General features: G+C 36.4%; 1 long non-coding RNA gene across 1 annotated transcript in view; it reads right to left on the bottom strand.

Annotated features, from left to right (window-relative positions):
- The window catches only part of LOC144616530 (uncharacterized), a 55573-nt gene extending 33606 nt beyond the window's left edge, over nucleotides 1-21967 (bottom strand). The window contains exons 1-2 of the long non-coding RNA XR_013555892.2: nucleotides 21816-21967; nucleotides 8643-8760 (exon numbers count right to left, since the gene is read on the bottom strand). This is a non-coding gene — a long non-coding RNA (uncharacterized LOC144616530). The remainder of the gene's footprint in view (nucleotides 1-8642; nucleotides 8761-21815) is intronic.
- Between the last annotated feature and the right edge of the window lie 2005 nt (nucleotides 21968-23972).

The following is a 23972-nucleotide window of genomic DNA, read 5'->3' as shown; positions in this document are numbered from 1 at the left end:
ATAAATGCTTTTCCCTTTTCTTTTAAAAATATTTAGCACTAAATTACTCCTACTAACTTTTCAGAAAATAAAGAAGAAAATGGATTCTTTAATAATTCACTTTTTTGGGGAGTTCTAACATCTTTATTAAAAAATTTTTTTTGAGTATAGTTGACAGGCAATGTTACATTAGTTTCAGGTGCACAACAGAGAGATTTTATAAGTTTATATATTATGCTATACTCACCACAAGTGTAGCTACCATCTGTCCCCATACAACTTTTTTATATCATTGACTATATTCCTTATGCTATGTCTTTTATTCCCATGACCTATTCACTCTATTACTGGAAGTCTATATCTCCCATTCGCCTCACCCATTTTGCCCATCCCTGTACCCTCCTATCCTCTGGCAACCAGGAGTTTGTTCTCTGTATTTATAGGTCTGACTATTCTTTTCGTTTATTCATTTGTTTTTCTAGATTCCTCATATGAATGAAATCATATGATATGTCTTTCTCAGTCTGATGTATTTCAAATAATACCCTCTAGGTCTGTCTCTGTTGTTGCAAATGGCACAATTTCATCCTTTTTTATGGCTGTGTAGTATTTCATTATATATAATACCACATCTTCCTTATCCATTTGTCAGTCAGTGGACACTTAGGTTGCATCTATATCTTGGCTATTGTAAATAATGCTGCAATAAACATAGGGGTGTATATATCTTTTTGAATTAGTGTCTTCATTTTCTTGGAACCAAAAAAAGATCCTGAATAGCCAAAGCTATTTTGAGAAATGAAAACAAAGCTGAAAGTATAACAATTGCAGATTTCAAAATATACTACAAAGTTGTAGTAATCAAAACACTATGGAACTGGCACAAAAATAAACATAGATTAGTAGAACAGAATAGAGCCCAGAAATATATGATAAATGAAAAAATACACATCACTAATCATCGGGGAAATGCAAATAAAATCACAAGAGATACCACCTTCCACCTGTCAGAATGGCTAAAATAAAAAAGACAAGAAATAACAGGTGTTGGTGAGGATGTGGAGGAAAAGGAAACCTTGTCCACTGTGGGTTGGAAGGTAAATTGGTGCAGCCACTGTGGAAAATAGCATGGGGATTCCTCAAAACATTAAAAACAGAAGTACCATATGATTATACAATAATTTACTTTTAAAATAATTCAAAACAACTGTTACTTATAATAATAAGTTTTATTCACTAAAAAATCCTCTTATCAATGAAGACCCAAGAATTTAGGCTTTCAGGAATCTGATATTTATAAGTCTATTTTATAAAACGTGCATTGGCTCTCTCTTATTTACCAATGCCATGTTTTCCTTTTCTGTTGAACCCAATTTTCTTTTATTGTATTAGCTGACTCAGAGACAATGAGCATGTGCACATAATAAATGCCCTCAGAGTGTCTTTACAGGAGATCTGAAACTATATAGCACAGAGAGGCAGTGTATCCTGCTAGCTTCCTATAAGAATTCAGTGTGCTATGTATCACATGACAAGCAGTGAGGCTTATTTATGACTCCAGAAACCAGGTATAGGACCAACAGGTGGGAGCCTACATTGATTCAGTATATGGAATTAGAATTTAATGAGTAGAATTATCAAAAAGTGGGATGGATTACCTTGGAAAATAATAAATTTCTCAATACTGCAAGTGTCCATTAGAAGTTGATTAATTGCTTATTCAAACATGAAATAATAGAGAGTAGGACTAGAGGTCCTCAATGATACATGGATTCCAATATTATATAATTCTTTATAGAGAAAACATAAGGTGATAAGTGGAAGAGCATATCAGTTTCTTTAGAATCACCATCTCATTTCTTTTTTTTTTTTTTTTTTTTTTTAAATTTTTTTTTTTTTTTTTTTTTTTTTCAACGTTTATTTATTTTTGGGACAGAGAGAGACAGAGCATGAACGGGGGAGGGACAGAGAGAGAGGGAGACACAGAATCGGAAACAGGCTCCAGGCTCTGAGCCATCAGCCCAGAGCCTGACGCGGGGCTCGAACTCACGGACCGTGAGATCGTGACCTGGCTGAAGTCGGACGCTTAACCGACTGCGCCACCCAGGCGCCCCTCACCATCTCATTTCTAATAAGGCAACCTTTATTACTTTCCCAAGCACGTGGTTAACTGCTCCTTTTCATGGTTATTCTATCCCTCTGAGCCTTTCCTCTATGAAAATTATTGTTATATTTATTGTTGAGGCTATTCACTACATTGCTTGTGATAAAAATCTATCATAAATATATTTTCTTAGCTGCTTTATTTCTATCTTGTGAAAGCAGTGATATATGTAACAGACAGTTTTTATTTGCGTTGGTTGCTAGAAAACTTTTTGTTAAATTTGGTTTCTATCTTAAAGAATGCATTTGGTGTTCTAAAGTTATTTCTAGCTTCATCCAGTCTTATTCTATCTGCTCAGCAGTGATCTTCACTTCATCCCAATTTTCCTACCTTTTCCTCTTTTAAATTTTGTTTTATTTTGTATTAAATATACTATAACATCTTTGGGACATAGCAGAATAACAAGAATATAAATAAATAAAAAACTGATACAAATTCTACTTAACATTATGCCCTCTTTAAAATCTTTCCTGGGGTATGGGCGGCTGGGTGGCTCAGTCAACTGAGCGTCTGAGTCTTGGTTTCAGCTTAGGTTATGAGCTCGCAGTTTGTGGGTTCGAGCTCTGCATGGGACTTCTCACTGTCAGTGCTTGGAATTCTCTCTCTGATCCTCCCCTGCTGGCATTCTCTCTCTCTCAAAATACATAAATAAACTTAAGGAAAAATCTTTTCTGAGGTAGGTGTTCACATCCTCAGTTCTTATATTAAAGAAAGAAAGAGAAATAAAAAGCTCCCCAAATCTTATTAAGTCAATACATTTGAATATATAATTCAATATGGTGGATACTGAAGAAAAATTTTTTCTTTCTTTCTTTCTTTCTTTCTTTCTTTCTTTCTTTCTTTCCCTTCCTTAATTACCCAAATGATACTGAATATATATATATTTATAAATTTATATATATATTTATAAATTTACAAATTCATAAATGTATAGATAGATTTAAAAAAGTAAATGCAAACAATGAGGTGTAGTTATGAGAATGGAGTGGGGCTGGAACCAGTGGACTACAGACTTAGATTTCTGGTAAATTGGAACTAGAAATGGTGCATAAAGCATAAAGGGGAAAGTAGCTGCTGAGAACTACTTTTCTATGTCCTCAAAAGGCTATAGCCAATGGAGTAGCCTTTCTCAGGAGTCCTGGACAGGCTCCAAGTCAATAAGTGCAAGAGCAAGATCATGCTGGGGGCACTTCACAAGCAGTGAATTAAAGGACTCTATGCTGAAAGGTGGGACAGATCCTTTATTTACTGCCCACTCTCCTTCCCTCCTGCCACAGAGTACCTCCTGCTGGAGCACGTAATTGTGCACCCCCACCTACCTGAGTGGTAGCCACAACTCAGAGCTTCTCTCCACTACAGCAATTGAGCCGTCTACGGAGGCAGAAGTTTCCTGGTTTGAGTATTTGTACTACAGGATGGAGCCCTCCTTATGTTAGCATGGAGAACATATCCATTTGGTTTGCTGGATCCCCATTTATTCATCTGAATATCCCAGTGGCAATACCCTGGCTACAATCACAGAATTTAGAGTCAGCTTTTTCATGCAGCAGAAAGACTTGTGGGAAAACATTGGACTATATCATGGCAGAGATGTAACTGATAATTAACTTAGTCATTACTCATAAATATTAACAGGCAATCAAAAATCTTTCCAACCTGTTCAAGCCAATGACAGAAAGAGGATCCAACAAATGTAACTATCAGGATAATCTAGGAAATAGGATAATTTAAAAAGTTGTAACTCATTTCTCAGAGGGATTTGGATTGATATATTCTTTTTTTATTAAAATTTTTTTAATGTTTATTTTTGAGAGAGAGAGTGCGAGAGCAAGCGAGCACGAGTGGGGGAGGGACAGAGAGACAGGGAGACACAGAATCTGAGCTGTCAGTACAGAGCCTGATGTGGGGCTTGAACCCATGAACAGTGAGGTCATGACCTGAGCTGAAGTAGGATGCTTAACAGACTGAGCCACCCAGGCACCCTGATATGATATTCTTAAATACTGAAAATACTGCTTTAAAAGAGGGCAATTAGAAAACAAAGAGGAATTGAAAATTTTAAATATGCTTGCTGAAATAAAAACAATTGTTTAATAGAAGGGCTGAAGGAAAAACATCAAGGGAACATCTGAAAATATGAGCTAAAAGTCAAAAAGAAGTAACATAGGAGTTGAAAAATTATGAGGCGTAAAAAATCAGCATGAAAGGTTCATTATATCTATCTAGTGGGGTTTTCAGAGAAAGAGAACAGAAGAAATTAAATAAAAATAAAAGTCTTGAGGCTATGAAAGATGATGTAAGCCTTCAGACTAGAAAGCAGGGTTTACTGAAATCTGATGAGTCACAGTTTGGTTCACTTCTAAGACACCAAAGAAAACAATACGATTGTGAGAGAAAACAGGTTACCTGCAAAGGAGGGACAATGAGAGTGGTGTCAGATGCTTATCCAGCAACCTGGATGCTAGATGACAGCAAAGCGGTGCTGGATGGTCCTGAGAGGAAATGACTGAAGCTTTAATGCCAGACTATTAAGTATGAGGCATCTAGAGATATTTCTTGGGTTAGAATGAGCTTTGCAAGTTTACCTCTTAAATACCTGTTATTTAAAAAATTATGTGAGCATGAGTTTTATCTAAAGAAAAACACAGTTCGAGAAAGATAGAACTATGAAATCTAAAGAAACAGTGAACCTAATCCAGGATGTCAATGGAAAGAAATCTTAGGGAGTCCGTTGTCCATAGGCTTGGAAAGCAATTACTTCAAGTGGAATGGTGGTTTAGGAAGAAGGTTTGTATTTAAAAAGAAAGCAAATATTTTTCAGTAAAGAATATGGTAAAGGTCAAATGATATTCAACAGCTTCACCTCAAAGCAAATCCCTGCTAACATTCAAAGCCTCTTCTCAGCCCCACAGACCATTACCTCTTGGTGATGTTTGCCTCACCTTTATCTCTGGTTTATTCCTTTATTGTATGTTATTTTTTGTTACTCTACTTATGAACTAAATGGTAAATTTAATGACTGCTGTTACATCTTTTATTTAGTGGTATATGCTTATGTTACAGTTACAGAGCAGCTATATTTGTATTCAAAGAAATTTATTCTTCCCTCAAGATTTGAAGATATTTACTTCTGTTGGGATTGTTTGTTGTAAAAAAGCACAATGTCTTTGCATAAACTAGTTTGGCTGTTAGGAGTAGTATCTGTATATCTCCTAAAACAGCAAACGGAAGATGAGCCCTTTCTGTTACTATCAAACTTATTTCTACTCAAATTGGCTTTGTAACTGCTCCATTAAATCCAGGAGATTTCTCATTAATGAGCACGACTAACCCAACCTGATGTGGCCTATAATACAAAAGTGAGACCTTAAAAAGCCCTTTTCAGGTCCAGAAAACATTACCACTAATTTTGAAAACTTAAGAAAGTAACTTTATGAATAATAGTCTCAAAAATCTTATTCTTAAGAGTACTTATAGTCCAAAATATAAAGTACTTTAAGAGAGAGCAATTATATTTTATTCAAATAATGTATTCTGAATGTGGTCAGACATGCATAGAAATAAGTATTCTCCTAGTCCAGTTTATCCATCCCTAAATTTGACCCTTTGTAGGCTTTTATTAGTGATATAGAAAAGTGGACCTGGTGGTTTCAGAGGCTCATGGTTTCCATTGAGATTTATCTTAATTTGTATAGGGAGGGCTTCAGAGAAAAACGAAATATAAATACCATTCTATTGGACCCTTCGGCTCATGAGAAATGACAGGAGAGGATTTTTGTTGGAGAACTATTAATGTTTCACATTAACAAAGGGGAAAGGAACCCTTTCAGATTTTAAACTGGCATGTGGTAGGATTGTAATTAAAAACAATTTTTGTAACAGTTTTATTGAGGTATAATTTACGTACCATAACATTCACTCTGTTGACGTGTATAATTCCATGATTTTTAGTAAATTTACAGAGTTGTGCAACTATCATAATCCAATTTTAGAATATTTCCATTATCCCCAGAAGAAACCTCTTGTCCATTTGCAGTCGCTCTCCCAGCCCAGGGCAACCACTAATCTACCTTCTTTCTTTATAGATTTACTTATCCTGGACGTTTCATAGAAATTAAATTGTCAAATGTATGGTCTTTTGAATCTGGCTTTTTTTTTTTCCTTTAGCACAGTGTTTTTGAGGTTCATTGATCTTGTACCATATACTTCATGTTCAACATCCACATAGTATCAGTTCTTTTGTTCTCAAAGCAGGACAGACAATTGGGCTGATTTCCAGTTTCATTTTTTTTTTTTATATGTATCAGTTACAATTCAGACTTATTGAAAGATAATTGTGTAGATCATGTAAACTTTTACAAATTATATCTTATATACAAATTATGTGAGTGTTCAAAATAGATTTTTTTTTGGCTTTGGGGTTGTCTTTTTCATTGCATCTCATTTTCTAGTTCATTTCTATGTGTACTTAACATGATTAATCTCTGAGGAAAGTGATTGTTACTTTGCTATTAAAAACGCTGAAGCATTTTCCTGTCATACGTTAAGTATGTTTATGAATTTCCCTTTGATTAATTTTAACTCTAAATTTTTAAATTTAGCTCTTTTCTTGTAATGGAAAATCTTTAAGGTTTAAAAATTTTTTTTTTATATTCATTTATCTGACTTCCTTATCATTTGCCAGAGTGATGTACTGAGGTGAGGTGGGAAGAAATGATACCAAACTAAGACACTGTGGAGAATTATAACAGAAGAAGAGAATAAGAACTCTTTTCTGCTCTAGCCTTTCAGTTGCTTTTGAGCACTGCATTGTTGTCCTTAAAAATGTCCAAATTGTTTTTAAGTAAGAAAAGAGTATGATTGAAATCTTAGAAAATGAAAAATGTTTTAAATAGGGACCACTGGCTTCTGTAGTGAAAATATATTTCTCTTTTTTCAATTGTATGTTGGTACTTCTTCATGTTGGCTTAGGGCATTTCAACCCTTATGTTACCTAGTAATTGTTTATAATCTGTTTTATTTTCCCATGTGTCTGGACATCAATGGTTCATGGTGATTCTCTTTCCTTGCTTCACGGAAAGTGTTCAGTAAAGGTACCAACTTACCCCCACTTTAGTCTTTTCTTTATCCCTAAAATAACCATATTATTCATGCTCTCTAAAGTTGTTAGAAAGATCACTCAGCATTTGTTGTAAATACAGCCTAGCATCTGTGGCTTTGGACACCCATTTTGTTTTTTAAAAATGTTTTATTTATTTTTGAGAGAGAGGGAGAGAGAAAGAGAGGGAGAGATAGTATGCACAAGCGGAGGAGGAGCAGAGAGAGAGAGAGGGAGAGGGAGACACAGAATGCAAAGCAGGTTCCAGGCTCTGAGCAGAGCCCAACATGGGGCTCAAAGTCATGAACCATGAGATCATGACCTGAGCCAAAGTCAGACTGGGGACCCATTTCATAATTGTTGAATCTACTGTTCCTTTAAGAAACCTGTTACATTAAGAGTAAGTTATTATACTGAAAGAACTTAGGATTTGGAGTCAGTCCGAATGCTTATTACCTAACTTTGTAGCTATGTAACCATAGAAAAATGTCTCTGAGTCTCAATTTCTTTATCTTCAAGATAGGGCTAATATCCTTTATTTTATAGTGTTAGTAAGAGGAATAAGCAAAATGATACTCAAGTTAAAATGTAGCTTTCAGGGGTGCCTGGGTGGCTCAGTCGGTTGAGTGTCCGACTTCGGCTCAGGTCATGATCTCACGGTCCGTGAGTTCGAGCCCGGCGTCAGGCTCTGTGCTGCCAGCTCAGAGCCTGGAGCCTGCTTCTGATTCTGTGTCTCCCTCTCTCTCTGACCCTCCCCCACTCATGCTCTGTCTCTCTCTGCCTCAGAAATAAATAAACATTAAAAAAAAATTAAAAAAAAATAAAATAAAATGTAGCTTTCACATATAGTAAATGTTCAGCAAGTATTATTTGATTAGGTTTTGACCAAATAAATTATTCTTTTTCCTGGTGTATTTTGCTTTGTCTTTCTTTTTCTCATTGCCTTATTTTAAGTTGCTTTAAAATTTATGCTGTATTATATAAACTTGGAGACATATTTCAGTTTCACTATTATGATTGACTAATGCAGTGGTGATTATCAGGAGGTATGTCCATTATTAGATAGATTAGAATAGTTACTTTGATTTCCACTTGTTCTCCTTTTGAAAATTTAAAAACCATGATCAATGCTCACTTGTAGAACTTGGACCACAGAATAAATTTAGTGACTTTTTTGGCCACTCATGTTCCTAGAGGAAGTGGTATGGATTCAAAAGCTTTTTGGTCTACCTTACACTTTAAAATTCTGTCTTCTCATTTTGCTTCATTTTATCAGCCACTTTCCAGGATAAGTTCCTCAGTGTCTTTGCATATTAATAGTGCTGTTTGTTATCTGTATTTACTAGTCTATTCAACACAGTATGTAACTGTGTTAAATGAATGGTTAACAGTTGCTCTGACCTTGAAGGTTGTTTCCCAAATGCAACTTCTATCAGCTTCCATCTCAACCATTCTTTTTCTATGATTTCTTCCTCTCTGGATTCATTTTCTTCACACAGATCTTTGATGCTTAGAGCTTCTGCAGATTCAGTTAAAGATGGACCAATAGAAGAGACAAAAAAGAAAAAAACAAGCAAAAAACCCAAAATGAATCTCGACAGTGGCAGTGCAGAGAAGCTAGGAAATCAGAAACAGCTACCATTCTTACTTCCAAGTTTTTACACCACCCACAAAGGGAAGAAGAGAAAGCAATGAAAATGGCAGACAAAGCTCTATGGATTTATTCAAGGCAATCTTGGGTCATAAAGACACATCAGAAAAACAAAACAAAACAAAACAAAACAACCAACTCATCAGGAGCTTATATTTTGGCAACCAAACAGGAATTCAGGAACATGTCTTTATTGTTGGTAAAGAGTCTGTTGTGTGTGATATATTTTACCTTTGATAAATGATACTTAATGATTTTCAAAATGCTTTCACATACAGTTTCTTATTTGATGGTCACTAGGATCAAGGTGGGCTGTTGTTGATATATTTCCAACATTATATATATAAGAAAATGTAGCTCAGAGATGTGATGTGACTTGGTCCTCTTTCTACTATGGTTTTCTGTTTTCCATAACGGAAACTTCTTGTGAAAAATATCTGCCATGGCCAGATATTCCCATGATTCCATCTTGTCTCCTGTGCCATTTTTCTTTTTCTGATACCATTGTGATAGAAGGAATGTATTGGTGTGCCAGGATGTCTCTGTGGGCTGCTTGGCTACTAACTAACTGGGAAAGTAGGGAAGTTCTCAGCGCTCTGGCTCTGAATCGCCATTTCTTTGGTCATTACTCCTCCTCCTCCTCCTCTTCCTTCTTAAGTTTATTTATTTATTTATTTATTTATTTTTTTCAACGTTTTTTTTTTATTTATTTTTGGGACAGAGAGAGACAGAGCATGAACGGGGGAGAGGCAGAGAGAGAGGGAGACACAGAATCGGAAACAGGCTCCAGGCTCCGAGCCATCAGCCCAGAGCCTGACGCGGGGCTCGAACTGACGGACCGCGAGATCGTGACCTGGCTGAAGTCGGACGCTTAACCGACTGCGCCACCCAGGCGCCCCCTTAAGTTTATTTATTTAGAGAAAGCAAGAGCATTAGGAGGGGAGGGGGAGAGAGAGAGAGGGAGTGAGAGTATCCTAAGCAGGCTCCACAATGTAGGGGCAGAACCTGGGGCTTGATCCCACAAATCGCGATATCATGACCTGAGCTGAAATCAAGAGTCAGGTGCTTAACTGACTGAGCCACCCTGGCGCCCTTGTCATTCCTTCTTTTATAACTGTCTCTCTCCTTTCAGGTCATGGTGCTTCAATTCCCAACTGAAGAATTCAGTTCTAGTAAATGATTTTTAGTGTAGGATAGTAAAATATGTAAAGTTTGGGAGATATTTTCCATTTAGAAATGGAATCCAGTATAAGTTCCTAGATGTGAAATTTCAGAGATTGAAGTTTTTTAAATTAGGGAGATAGTTTTAGGTACCAAGGATTTCTTGGAGTGCTCAAACATCTCAAGTGAGATAGATGAGTGCCACTCTTTTTAAACAAAAGGCTAACTCGTTACTTAGCAATTATGAGCAGGGTGATTATATATCTATAAGGATCTGAATGATTCAGGTAAATGTTTGAGGTTACTGGTTTTACATTGGGGTATAAGCATACAGATGGGATTGTTGGGACTACATGATACACTTTACAATGATAGAAATGCATCAATGAGAGTATGAATGAATATCATTGAGAGACACTTCATCCTCTGTAGCCATATTTCTTAGGTACTTGGTATATGCCTCAAGTGACTTAATGTAGACTTTATGTCACAGTGAACTATTGATAATCACTGAAATGGAGATGTATTGAGTTATCTGTGTGGAACTGTATTCCTTTACCACCAATGTGCGTGGCAGTATTAGATTGTAATCAAATCATGTTAGAAGTTTTCACAAATTCTTGAAACCTTGATGATGAATTGATTAATTAAAATATTTTATATAACAATACTAACAATTTTATTTTGAAAATTTGAAAATTTTCTTCTTCTGTGGGCTTTCCCACTATACTATAAGGGTGGGTCATAGGGACCATAAAGGTTGGTCATAGGGATATATAATGGAACTCTCGGAGATGCACTTCTAATAAACTTCCAATAAACTTTCTCTCAAGATCAAATGTGCATGAGAATTTTTCTAGCAGCAAAGCGTCCAGGTAAAATGCTATAGCAGTCTGTGGCTGGCAGACTTTCCCATATGATACCAAACAGCAGCTGACTATAATAGCTGGGATAGGTGAATTAACAATGGGAGGCCCCACAGACCTGTGAAAGCACACTTGAAGCAGCCTGCTGTTGGCCAAGTACATCTCCATGGGACTCGAGAGACTTAGGAGTCTGATGTTGCAGAGTGCAGATGTTGTATACGGTCATTTACTGTCCAGATGAACACAACTAAATATGTTTCTCTGTGCTTTTTTTGGTCAAATACAATTCTAACCCTGGCAGTGTCAGCTCAAAGACACTAGTGGGAAGAACCACATTTTTTTTTCTGTAAAAAAAGGAGTTTTACAACTTCAAGAGCTTAGAACATGTTTTTGGTTGCTAACTTTGAATTTTTATATCTTAAAGTATCAAAGATATTACTTCAGTCTGCAAATAGTCAAGGCCAAGTTTTACCTTGCTATAATAGAACTGCAGTATGATCTCTGCAGAATACTGATTTTATAAAAATCTATATAATTGGCTCTACCCGAATGAGTTGGCTGTAAAATATACTCTTACAGGAGTAGGATTATTGAATGGGATTATTTTCGTGTTGTTTATTTAATTAGAGGACAATATCTGATAAATATAATGGATTTAGATTTAACATTATTCTTTATGATAATAATTAGCCAAGATATTACCTCTCCCCTCCGTTCCCCCAACTAGTAACTTCTTATGGAAACTTTTAGTTTTGATAATAAGGGCATATCAGGACTGAGGGGAAGACATAATGTTATATTTCCAAGACATATAATATGTTCAGAAATGGGAGGAGAACTGAAACATCTTGGAGGTGGAACTCACTCATTTCTATCACTAGTGCCTGAAACCTAGTTGGTACTCAATAGTTTTATCTGTAATTTCAGCACCTTCATCTACTGTAGAATGGCTTCTAAGTTAATAATGGGAATCTGTGTACTTCTAAGCTAGTCCTTCCAGTGACTGGATGACTTATTTTTTCCTCTCTCTTTTTGGTTTGGCTTTTCTTTTGATCTGTCTTCTGGCACCAAATCTGTTGGATTTCTCTGTCTTCCAATGATATTCTGAAGTCCTTACAGGGGCAGAATCATATTAGTGCACTCCACCGTCCTCAGAATTCCTGAATCCATTCTGTATTCTGTTAAGAAGCAGGAGTAAAGGGGCGCCTTGGTGGCTCAGTCAGTTAAGCATAGGACTCTCAATTTTGGCTCAGGCCATGATTTCACGGTTTGTGGGATTGAGTCCCACGTCAGGCTCCATGCTGATAGCACAGAGCTTGCTTGGGATTCTTTCTCTTCCTCTCTCTCTCTGCCCCTCCCACCCCATGTGCACACACTCTCTCTCTCTCAAAATAAAATGAAAAAGAAAAAGGAATAAAAAGTGCTTTTGCTTTTAGTTTTGCACTTTTCCACAGGAGTATGAGGGTAGAGTTTCTTATACACTTATACCGCTCTAATGACTGAGTCTTTGTTAACTGAAAGCAGCTTGTCTGCTTGACCATTTCATTCCTTCTGTTTGACCTACCTCCTCACCCAAAGATGTCCCATTCCTTGATCCTATCAGATTTCTGGTGAGGAGTCTTGCCTGGTATAGATATATAGCTGTCACTCATGGTGGTGTCAAGCCACCACTAACCTCTTTCTTGCTTGCTTCTTCCCTAGTCCCCATAAATCAGCACAAATTGCATTTCCAAAAAGAGAAAGTGTGTTGTGTAAAACCAGCTTCTTACTGTCAAGAATGATGCCATCTTAATCAGGTGGGGGCAGCAGTGTCCATTTAATTCCAAGGATGCTTGGGTGCTCACTAGGAGAGCAAGGGAAGGTTACCGCTAAGCAAGAAGGTAGATGAACCAGGGTGAGCCTTGAAGCAAAGTTATGTCTGGGTGATCTAAGGCTAGGGATGGATGGGGACAGGGCTGGTAGAGTTGGGAGTCCAAGAAGTAGGAGGAGTAAAACATTAACTCTGTTTCATTAGTGATGGTGGATAAATCTTTTTTATAAGACACTAAAAGAAACTTGAAATGAATCCTCCCAAGAGGAAGGTAAAAAATAAATTATAAAATTGTAGGAATAAATATTATACCATCTTTTATTTCCTTTTGTATACTATAGATATAAGGTCAAATACGTGAAAATCTTCACATGTATGTTAATTTACCATAAAACATTTTATATGTGGGCTGTCTATATCAGGAGAAAATATTAGTGCCATATTTTCAGCTTCCATAGGTTCAAGGCAAAAATTTCAGACTAAATGGGGCAAGTATGAAATGAAAATAAACTAAAGCTATTCTCCTTATTATCTTTGTAGGACTATTTTCTTTTCCAAAACAGCATTTTCATCTCGTTTGTGCTCAACTGTTCAAGAGAACAAAGCATATGGCAAAGGTCAACATGTTGGAAGTGTTTCCATATAGATTAAGCTTCACTAGTGAACTCAGCTACTACACTCTCTAAACCCAGGGCTCCCGGCCTTCTCAGGGTTTTCCTGGAGGTCCTGTGCATAGTTTGGTGGATTGCTTTTACTTTTCTGAGACTTTTCCCCCAACAAGAAAATGAGGGAATAGGACTAAGCTGGTGATCCTCAACTCTGGTTGTGAATTGGGATCTTCTGTTGCCCAAACCCTCTTCTGGGAGGTTCTGATTGGTAGGTCTGGGGAGGGGTCTTAGAATTTGTATTTTATTTTATTTTTACTTAAAAAGTTTTTAAAATGTTTATTTTTGAGAGAAAGAGAGACAGAACAAAGTGGGACAGGGACAGAGAGAGGGAGACACAGATTCTGAAGCAGACATCAGGCTCTGAGCTGTCAGCACAGAGCCCAGTGCGTGGCTTGAACTCACCAAATGTAAGATCATGACCTGAGGCAAGTCGAATGCTTAACTGACTGATCCACCCGTGCGCCCCTAGAATGTGTATCTTACCTGGTGATACTGTGTGTTGCTAAGATCTTGGACCAGTTGACTAAATGACATCCATTTCTTTAAGGGAGGGCTATGGATCTGGCCCAGAGAGAAGAAATTAGAATCACCTGTAGAGACTTTGCTGCATTTTTAAAAGATAAGAATTCACCAGTGAGAATGCGATTGATTAGAAGTTTGCTTTTCTGACCTGGTGACCCGTTTAGCCCAGCTCACTGACCAGTTCAATGTCGCTATTTCATGACATGATACTCCTGACACAAAGCCTTTGATTTATGCTTGTTGATATGAATAAAACAAGTGCTCTTTGCTTACATATAAGGGAGGAGTTTTATATGAATATAAATTGGTCTAGGAGGGATGAGAGGACTGCCATTGCTCTGATGGTATTACTGATTAGAAATGGATTAGAAATGGAGTCCTGGTTAAGGTTTGGGATCTGGTCCAAGAAAATATTTGATCTTTCCTTCGTCTTTCTTTCCAGACAAATTTGTAAAAAAGTCCACTTGCATTGGGTGAATGTGTTCAGTTGGTGGCAGCAAAGTTCTGTTACAGAAAATTCTTTGAGGCCCAAGTCTTAGATATTTTGAAGAGAGCCAGAGGGAACAAAGCAGCATGTATAATAACATCCATGTTTTCCGTTAACCTGCAGAGCTAAATTTATTGCATGGGCTCAGAAAAAGGAAAAAATATGTAAAAGGAAGATTTCTTGCTGTCTCTGTCTAAATCTAATCCCCTAAATATGTTCTTTGTTTCCAAATCCAGAAGTAGTGTAGGATCAGCTTCAGCTGAAGAATTTAGTCAGGTTGTGATCCAAAAAGGTGGGCATCTGAGGATTTATTGTTGGTTGTCATGTAAATTTATTAAAATGGGAGCTTTGATCTTGAAATACATCCAGACAAGATTAATGATTTAGCATCTGGGGAAATCAAGTTTTTGATGCAATGAATGGATAAAGAAGGTTTTACAATTTCACATTGGCAAGGATAAAAATCCAGTATTCAAAAAGCTATTTTAGAATTTTAGCTTAATGGGAACAGTAATAAGTGCCAAAGAACATTAGGTGGTATCTGACTAATATATTAACTAGAAGGGTTTGTAAGCAATAAACAGATGGAAATAAGTGAACAAAAATGAAATGATAAATGGAAAGTTAGCACTGTGGACAGATAGTAACATTTTATGGCTTGCGCCCCAGTTATCTGCCTAGGTCCTAGGGTACAATTAATCATTGTGTCTATAAAACTGAGTGTTAGTTAACTTGGGGGAAAATAGATAATTGAACCCTAGACTGGGCAACTGATGGCCTTATGGTTGTGCTACTAACATTATTTAGGTGATTGTCATCCAAAATGATTCATGCTCTTCCAGGCACTGTCACCGATATTGACACACCATCACTGTGAGGTGTGGGAATGGAGGGGGAAGTCGTACGTAAATGGAGACAACGGTGACTGAGAGGGTGTCCAGCAAAACTGCTTATATGTTATCAGGAGAATGCTGACCTCCCTAATGAGAGACTAACAACTAGAAAAATGGTTAAAATGTGAAAACATTCAAGATTAGCAATTTAACTAATAAATAGAAATGTTCTGATATGATGCTTTCACTATAATGCCAAGCATTGAAACATCAGATGATTACTAATATTTCTAAGTTAAAGTTCAGATTGGAATCCTTTTAAATCTATTTAAACTATTTTGATTACATAAAGGTTTTTCAGAAATAGTTTTGTGTTTTGTTATTAAAATAATCTTTACTTAGCTTGATAATTACGGTAAAATTGATTGAAAGCTTAAAAATGTTAGTTGGCTACTTCTTAACTTCAAAGAACTTGAGTGTTGAAAAGAGTGACTTATAAAAGTAAGTTATCTGAGTGTAAGTCAAATAGACACCATCAAAGTTGGACATTCTAGGTTAAAATTTCAAAGTAGTTTGGAATGTAACCATGTAAATCCCATTTAAAGTAATGGGATTTTCCAAATCTGAAATATCATTCCCTACACAAAATTTTGAAAATAGGTCCTAAAAAGTATTCTTTCTATCCCTGTCATTATATTCTCAGATCAAAGTTTGTTTCTTCATCTTTCAATTTTGAAAATACAGCAAAGCAATAGAATATTGTAAATATGAATTTTTCACACCTGAGGAATTTATGACTGGATACTAGAAAAAAATGGTAAGAAATTTTGTAAATGGGATTCTTCTTTATTATAGCTTATTCCAAAAAGAATATGTAGCATACAGTTTCCTATTTAAACACAAGAATGGATTTTTTTGTATACTTGTTGAAATTGACATGGTAGTTACCTAGTGTCAAGATGAGTTTATGGACTCTTTAATGTGAATCAATAGACACAATTAAATGTTGAACATTCCAGGTTAAAACTTCAAAGTAGTTTCCAGTGTAGAATCATCTTAGGAAGTTTTGGTTTAGGTGGTCCTGATATGTGTGTGTATGTGTGTGTGTGTGTGTGTGTGTGTGTGTGTGTGTTTATAAATAAAACAAATTGTGGCTGATTTGATGGTCAACAGGGTTGAAAACCACTGGCCCACTGCTTTTAGAGAAGGTGCCCTGTTGAGTGACCATGGCCCACTCTCAGTTAATCGAATTTCATCCTTCTGTTGAAGTCTGCTGGTGAGTTGCCACCTATATAATTAAGAAATGGGAATATCTGAGAGTGAAGGTTGCAGATAAAGTTTTTTCTATATTTTTCTTCATATAGTCTGTCTTTTCCTCCTCTCCTCCACTACATGAGCTGTCTAACCTATGTTGTCTTACCTCTTCTCACCTCTACATTGTAGACATCCATGGAACAGTGGTTCTAACTAGCTTGTGAGAGTCAAATGTTAAATTTACAGGCACTTTGAGAACCAGATGTTAAATATACCATTATTAAAAATCAAATTATAGAAACTTATAATTTATATTAAAACAGAAGTACTCAATATGCAAAATTCATAATTTCCTAATTTTTAAATTACTTTTAACCATTATCTCTGCTCTTAAGGTTATATACATCAATTGTCTGGTGGAAGAGACACTGCCATACATCTCTCCAAACTTAGCCCTCTGCGATATCATGTCAGTAGCTTCAAATTAGCCAGGTGGGAATCTTTACATCATAGCAATCAGAAAATGGTGCAAATTGAGGACTTGATTTAGTGTCTTGATTGTTTAAGTTTTTAAAATGATGGAGAAAATGTTAAATGCTGATTAAATTTAAGTCTTTCATGTCTGTAGTTGTTAAATTGTGAATAGCATAGACAACATGAAGAAATGTGCTTCCAGTATTCATAGACTATTATCAAATTTAGTCAGGCAATCACTTGCATCATTGAAGAGTAAAGTTCTTGCATAGGCCTTTTGTGTTCCACTTTAATATTAATGTTTTAATGTACACAAAATTATCAGCCAGCTTTTGTGTCACAACCACACTCATTTGTTAATGATATGAGTGACATCTTGGCTGAATTGGATAGTAATCAAGTGCATAGTCATAGCCTTATTTTGGAACACCATTATTGGCAATAAAATTAGAAAAACTCATAGATTTTCTAAAAATAACTCACACTGAAATTAGAGGTATGTGGAATTCACAACAAAGAATATTGTGTATTTTATTATTATATGTAGGCTACATATCTTTTATATTAGGAAAATGTGTAATAAACACACACACACACTTTTCCCCAGGATCCAGTTACTAAACGTTTACTAGCTCATCACTGCATATAATTCTTAAAGTGAAGTTGGAAAAGGCATTTTGTTCAAACTTTCTGCATTCAGATGTTGGCTAGATGGAAATTTACAACAGCTCAACCTGGTTAGTGTTCAAGCAAGGTGGATAGACAGCTACTAATGCGTGATTTCTGTTCCAAAATTTTTATACCCATTGCCCATGAGTTAAGTTGTACTATTAGAGATTTATTACCCTGGGTTCTGATGCTTTTTGACCTTTAAGGCCCTAAATGGGAGTATGTTTATTGGAAATACTAGCTAAAATATAGTTTTCTGGCAAGTTCCTCCACTCTCTACCCCCCGCCCCCAGACCTGTTAAACCATAATCATAGATATTATGGTCCAAAGAAACTATATTTTTAATGTTTCCTAGACCAGGATTTGGGAACCATTGCTTGCATCTTGTGTTAAATATAAATAGCCCCAGAGGAGCAATAATGTAACTCAGCTGCTGCCATAGTTAGACAGGATTAACAGATAGCAGAGATCAAGGCAATGTGGGCATGGCCTTCTCTCCCACCTCCCTGAAGCACCTGAAGCTGAGTGGGATAATGAATCCTGGTAGGAGGCATGCCAAGTGCAGCCAAGCTAACTATAAATAGAAATTCTCTAGATACTCACATTTAACTATCCAGAAAAATATTAAAAAGAAATTTTTCCTATTCCATTGGCCTTATTGCTTAGGCTGAAAATTGCTGTGTCTTCAAGTGCAGTGTTATGAAAATCAGGAATTGTTCATCCGTTTTGTGTGGGCCAGCTATATGGCTTCCCAGCATGCATGCCCATCTGTCCAGCAATAAAACCTTTAATTTTCTATGCTGGTAGTTTTTACAAAACTATTGGCAGATAATAAAATGATCATGATTCTTTATATTTGGTTGGTCATTTTGAGTCCATATTGCTCTTTTTTGAGAATTGGTACGAGGTCCTCTAAAGGGCCTACCAGGTGTCCAATCTAAATCGATGAGAACAATCATTCTCTTTCTAACCCGACATATCCAGTTTGTCTGGAACTCTGCAGGCTCTCCTTACAACCATCCAATTAACACCTAATTGCTTTTCTTCCAAGGAGAAGGTGAAGGTGGCTAAAATTACCAGGTAGGAAGTTTACCTAACTTTTACTTTTTAGGCCTAGGCTTGGAGTTGTAAAGAAAAATTTGTACCTGAAAATCTACTAAATAATGAGTAAATGGTGTAAATGTGTATTACACATTTCTTGATTGGATGGGCAAGTATAATTAAATGATTTTAAGGATAGAAACTAAGACAAAATTCCACATCATGCAGATAGCCTCTCTCTTAGTATCCAAAGGGAAACTGGATACATAGATTTTCACATTAAAATTTTTAGTTATGTGTTTCATACAACAGTTATTTTGGTTAAATTGTCTTGTCGCTGTCATTCAGTTGGGACAGCTAATGGCCTTATACATATGTTCTGTAGTCACATCCCCCATGGATTTAAGGCAAATTTAGCAAGAGGTAACAGGGAGAGACAGTGAGAGGAGAGAGAAATTTAAATCACACGGATGATTTCACCATTCTACTTAGGGTGTCTGACCCAAGTAAGAGTGAGAAGGGAGATGTTAGTCTGCTGTTCTCCCTCAGGTGTTCCTCAGTTCTTTCCTGCCTCTCATAGCATGAAATCTTAGCGTGAGACCGTGATTCCAATGTTTAATGATAATTATTTTTTAGTACAATTTGGGCTCCAAACAGAAACCTATTCTTTCATCTGGTGTTAAACCAAAAAGAGTAACGCAGTCACCCTGAAAGGAAAACTGTGATCAATTTATTGAGTGATCGTATATTAGTCTCCACTGTGGGTCTCCTAGGAGACTTAGAAGTACAATTTTGACCATATTTGCTTTTCTGTCTTATGAGTTATAAAACCTAAAACCTAACTAGGAGGTTACAAGTCCACTGTAGTTATGATTTTCCTTTTTACTACATACCTAGCAAGAGTGAGGACACTTAAAAATAAAGACAATTCTAGTGTCAAGAATCGTAGATACATAAGATTTCTTAGGGGAATTATCTTTTTGGTGCTACTGTCAGAAAAACAGTAGGATTTCTGAGAGAAATAAATTGTTTTTTCCATGTTGAGCAAAAGTAGGGAAAAAGGAATCAGAGAGAGAATAGAGAGCCCCAGGATTTAGTGGAGTATTAGGAATGCATAACGTGTAAGATTGAGAAATAAGCTTAAAAAAAATCTAAAGAGAAGCAGAAAAAAAGAAGAGACAAAAGAGAGCACGGATTCTTGGTAAGACATAAGAGGTAGTTGCCAGGAGAGGCAGAACCAATGGTTATTACAATTGCAGTGTCTGAACACGGACCTTGGTCCAATGTGAGCGCATGGTCCCTTTAAGTATGCAAGTGTGTGTGGGGCGCCTGGGTGGCTCAGTCGGTTAAGCGTCCGACTTCAGCCCGGGTCACGATCTCGCGGTCCGTGAGTTCGAGCCCCGCGTCGGGCTCTGGGCTGATGGCTCAGAGCCTGGAGCCTGCTTCCGATTCTGTGTCTCCCTCTCTCTCTGCCCCTCCCCCGTTCATGCTCTGTCTCTCTCTGTCTCAAAAATAAATAAACGTTAAAAAAAAAAAATTAAAAAAAAAAAAAAAAGTATGCAACTGTGTGTACTTAAGGTTGGTACCCACTCAGTAGGAGAGAGAATTTGAGACATTGTGTGACAGAGAGCAAAGGCAGAACAGACAGGTGAATTAACCTATTGACCTAGATATCTGTGGTTAATGGAATTTGGCCAGAGAAATTAGGGGTACAAGTAAATTCCAACTTATTTAGTTTCCTTATAGAAATAGATGTTTCTATTTTTATAACTAGTGTGTGGAATGTTTTATTAAAGCATTCAATAAACTTTATTTCTATTCTTGTCTATGTTCTGAAGTTTTCAGTGTCCTGTCTTTACTTCCTAGTGCTTGTACTCGTTAGCTACCCCGTAACCTTTTAAACTGATGAGCTCATCTTTAATTTCCTTAAGATCATATTCTTTCTTGGCTTGTAAGTTGAAAAGACTCTGAGACCAGATTGAGGATGGGTTCATGGATTCATGGGACAGAAACAGACCTGTGTGGGGAAGTGAAAAGAAATGAAGGCAATTGTACAGAGTGTATTGACTGTATTTGCAATGGGTTGCCACCAACTGCTTTACCATCTGATTAGGATTAGTCCTCGTATGTAGCTATTTTAAGTGTAACCAATAAGAAGTCACAAAGTCATGGAATGGATTTTAAGTAAAAGAGGAACATGGTTTGATTTACATTTTAAAATTTCAATCCCCCTGATGTGTGTAATACAGGTTAGGGAGGAAAACTGTGGAAGCAAGGAACCAGATATGTCACTGAATTTGTCCAGATTGAAGTGATCTTTAGAGGTAGAGCTTTATAATGTCAAAGCCTTATCTTTTATTTGATGTAAACAATTTTAATTACAAAAACATACTTTTGTATATTTTTTATTATAAAACCAACCTCTCAATGTTATTAAGATGAACTGAAGTAATATATGTAAAGTCTCACAATAAATGAATGAGTTTTTAAATATTGGAGAGGCTATGTAGGTAGTGTGGGTAGTAGAAAGAGCTCATACTTCAGCAATCAGTAAAACCTGGTTTCTTATCCCTGTTTTATTGCTTACTGACTGATACCTACATATATTAGTTATCCATTTCTGTTACAAGTTACTCCAACATTTAGTGGCTTAAACAACAAATATTTGTGTTTTCATATAGTTCCTGAGAGTAAGGAATTTAGGGCAGGCTTAGCTGGGTGGCTGTAGCTTAGGGTCTTTGTTGAGGTACATTTAAGATATTGACCCAGGCTACAGTTATCTGAAGGCTTGACCATACCTGGAAGAACTGTTTCCAAGCTGGCTAATTCACATGGCTGTTAGCTGGGGGCTTTAGTTCCTAGCCATGTGAATTTTTCCACTGGGTTGTGCTATGGACTAAATATTTGTGTCTTCCCAAAATTCATACATTGAAGCTTTAACCTCCAGTGTGACTGTTTTTGGAGACAGAGCCTGTGCTGAAGTAATAAACGTTAAATAAAAGGTCATAAGGATGGGGCTCTAATCTGATAAAAGCTGGTGCCCTTATAAGAAGAAGAAACACCAGAGCTCTCTGCCTCCAGTATGTGAGGACACAGTAAGAAGGCAGCTGTCCACAAGCCAGAAAGAGAGTTCTCACCAGGAACTGGATCAGATGGCACCTTGGCCTTGTAGTTCTCATCCTGCAGAACTCTGGAAAATAAATTTCTGTTGTTTAAACAACCTGGTCTGTGGTATTTTGTTATGAAAACCTGACCTGACTAGTACAGGCTGCTTGGAATCTTCATGACATGGCCGCTAGTGTGCCTCAGAATGAACCATCCAAGAGGAAGTCTCAATGTCTTTTATGATCTCATCAGAAATCACAAAGCAATACTTATGCCATATTCTAAGTCACTAAATTCAGCCCATACTCAAGGGGAAGAGAATTAGACTCCAATTTTGGAAAGAATTTTTGAATATATTTGAAAATCACCACAAGGCCTTTGTATAAGCTTCTTTTTCTCTTTTATGAAGTGAGGCTAATAATAGAGTAAATTGAAATGATTAAATTAGGTAAAGTACATATAATCCAATGACTGGCTAGGTGGCTCTTCAATAAATGTTAGTTTCTTTCCTTAATAATTTAGAAATAATCTATAAGTTAATCAATTAAAAGTAGGATGGCACATCTCTTGGGTGGCCTCTAAGTGTGTCTGTTATCCTTTCCATGTTCATGGTAACAATTTTTGCATCAGGTAAACACATTTTAAACTCTACTTATCTAATGTAATTAGGCACATGAATTTAATTGTGACTATAGTCCTCTTTTTCCCATTAAGATGAAAATTTAAACTTCTTAGGAATTTTCTGAATGAAGAAACTATCACACATGTCAGTAATGTATTTTCTTAATTTTCTGTCTGTATAGGGATTATATGTACATATATATGAATTTTAAAGAATGACAATTTAAATTAAAATAACGTATCTCTACTATAAGTGAAGATCAGTACTATCTAAAAATAGAAAAGATATTCATAATTAAAACAGCATTTGCAACTGTAGGCTTATTATTTTAGTGTGTTTCCAGCTGTGGATGACTTTGTATATCTTCAGGCATAATCACATATCAGTATGCGTGGAGTGACTTTCTTAATAATGTCCATTAATTCTTGCATAAACTCTGCATAAATCTGTACCAATCAGGATGTGATTAGAACCTTATTGTCTTGTGAAATCTAACTATATTGAAGTAAGATTCAAGACGAAACTTTGAGTTTTACTAAATTATTTTTTTGTTTTTACTTTTTCAAGAAATCCAGTCTCTGAACTGTAGGATTTGGATGAGGTGATGATGAATACCTTATAAAGTAGAGCACTCACTATATCAAGAGGCTATTGTACTGATTTTTTTGGAGGTCAACATTTATTGTTTAAAGGGCATATTTAAAATATTTTAAAAGTTGGGATGACTATAATATTTGAATATTACTTCTTTCAATCCATGACATAATTATTTCATTTTAAAATAAACAATTAAACATTTGGAGTAGAACAATGCACTTTAGATTCAAAAGAAGTGCCCCAGATCTGGGCAGGGTCTCTCTTGCCCAGGATCTCAGGAGTAAGGTCAGGGCTAAACAGATAAGGCTATTGATATTTGGGCTACATTAATTAGCAAACACACGTTTAATGCATAAATGAATAGAACCTAAGAGAAGAGAGTGAGTTTGGTTTTGATCAACAGCAAAGTTAAGGAAGATAACATGGTTTCACTTGGAGAGATTATATTGATTTGTTTTATCAGAAGACAGAGCCAACTGCCTGAGTAACTGAATGGTTCTTAATGTTAGTCTCCATTTGGCAAGGTTTCTCTGCACACCTAATTTCTGAGTGTGATACTTTTGTGTGTGGTTTCCATTTCAAGTGGTGATTAGGCGGTGGGGGAGGTTTTACTTAAATTACTATCTATATGCCTTATCTGTCTAGCTCTGACCTTTCTCCTGAGATCCTGGTGTCTATATAGCAGCCTGGTGGGATGTCCCACAGGCCATTTAAATTTACCATTTCCAAAAACAGACTCTTCTTCTTGACCTCCAAACCTTTTTCCCACCTCTCAGTCTTTTACCCTGGTAAAGCAACTGCCATCACCCACTTGTCATGCTGGAAACCTGCATATTAGGCTTGACTCTTCCTTCTCTATTCTTTTCCCCTCCCCCTTTCCTCTTTATCCTCCACATACAGATTAATCATCTGACTCCATTTATTTTAGCCCCTAAATGTCTCTATAATCTCTCTCCTCTTCTCCCACCCT

The sequence above is a fragment of the Panthera onca genome, chromosome B3, assembly GCF_046562875.1.
Source record: "Panthera onca isolate mPanOnc1 chromosome B3, mPanOnc1 haplotype 2, whole genome shotgun sequence".
Taxonomy (NCBI): domain Eukaryota; kingdom Metazoa; phylum Chordata; class Mammalia; order Carnivora; family Felidae; genus Panthera; species Panthera onca.
Note: the sequence above shows the minus strand (reverse complement) of the source record. Positions and strands in the feature narration are given on the sequence as shown.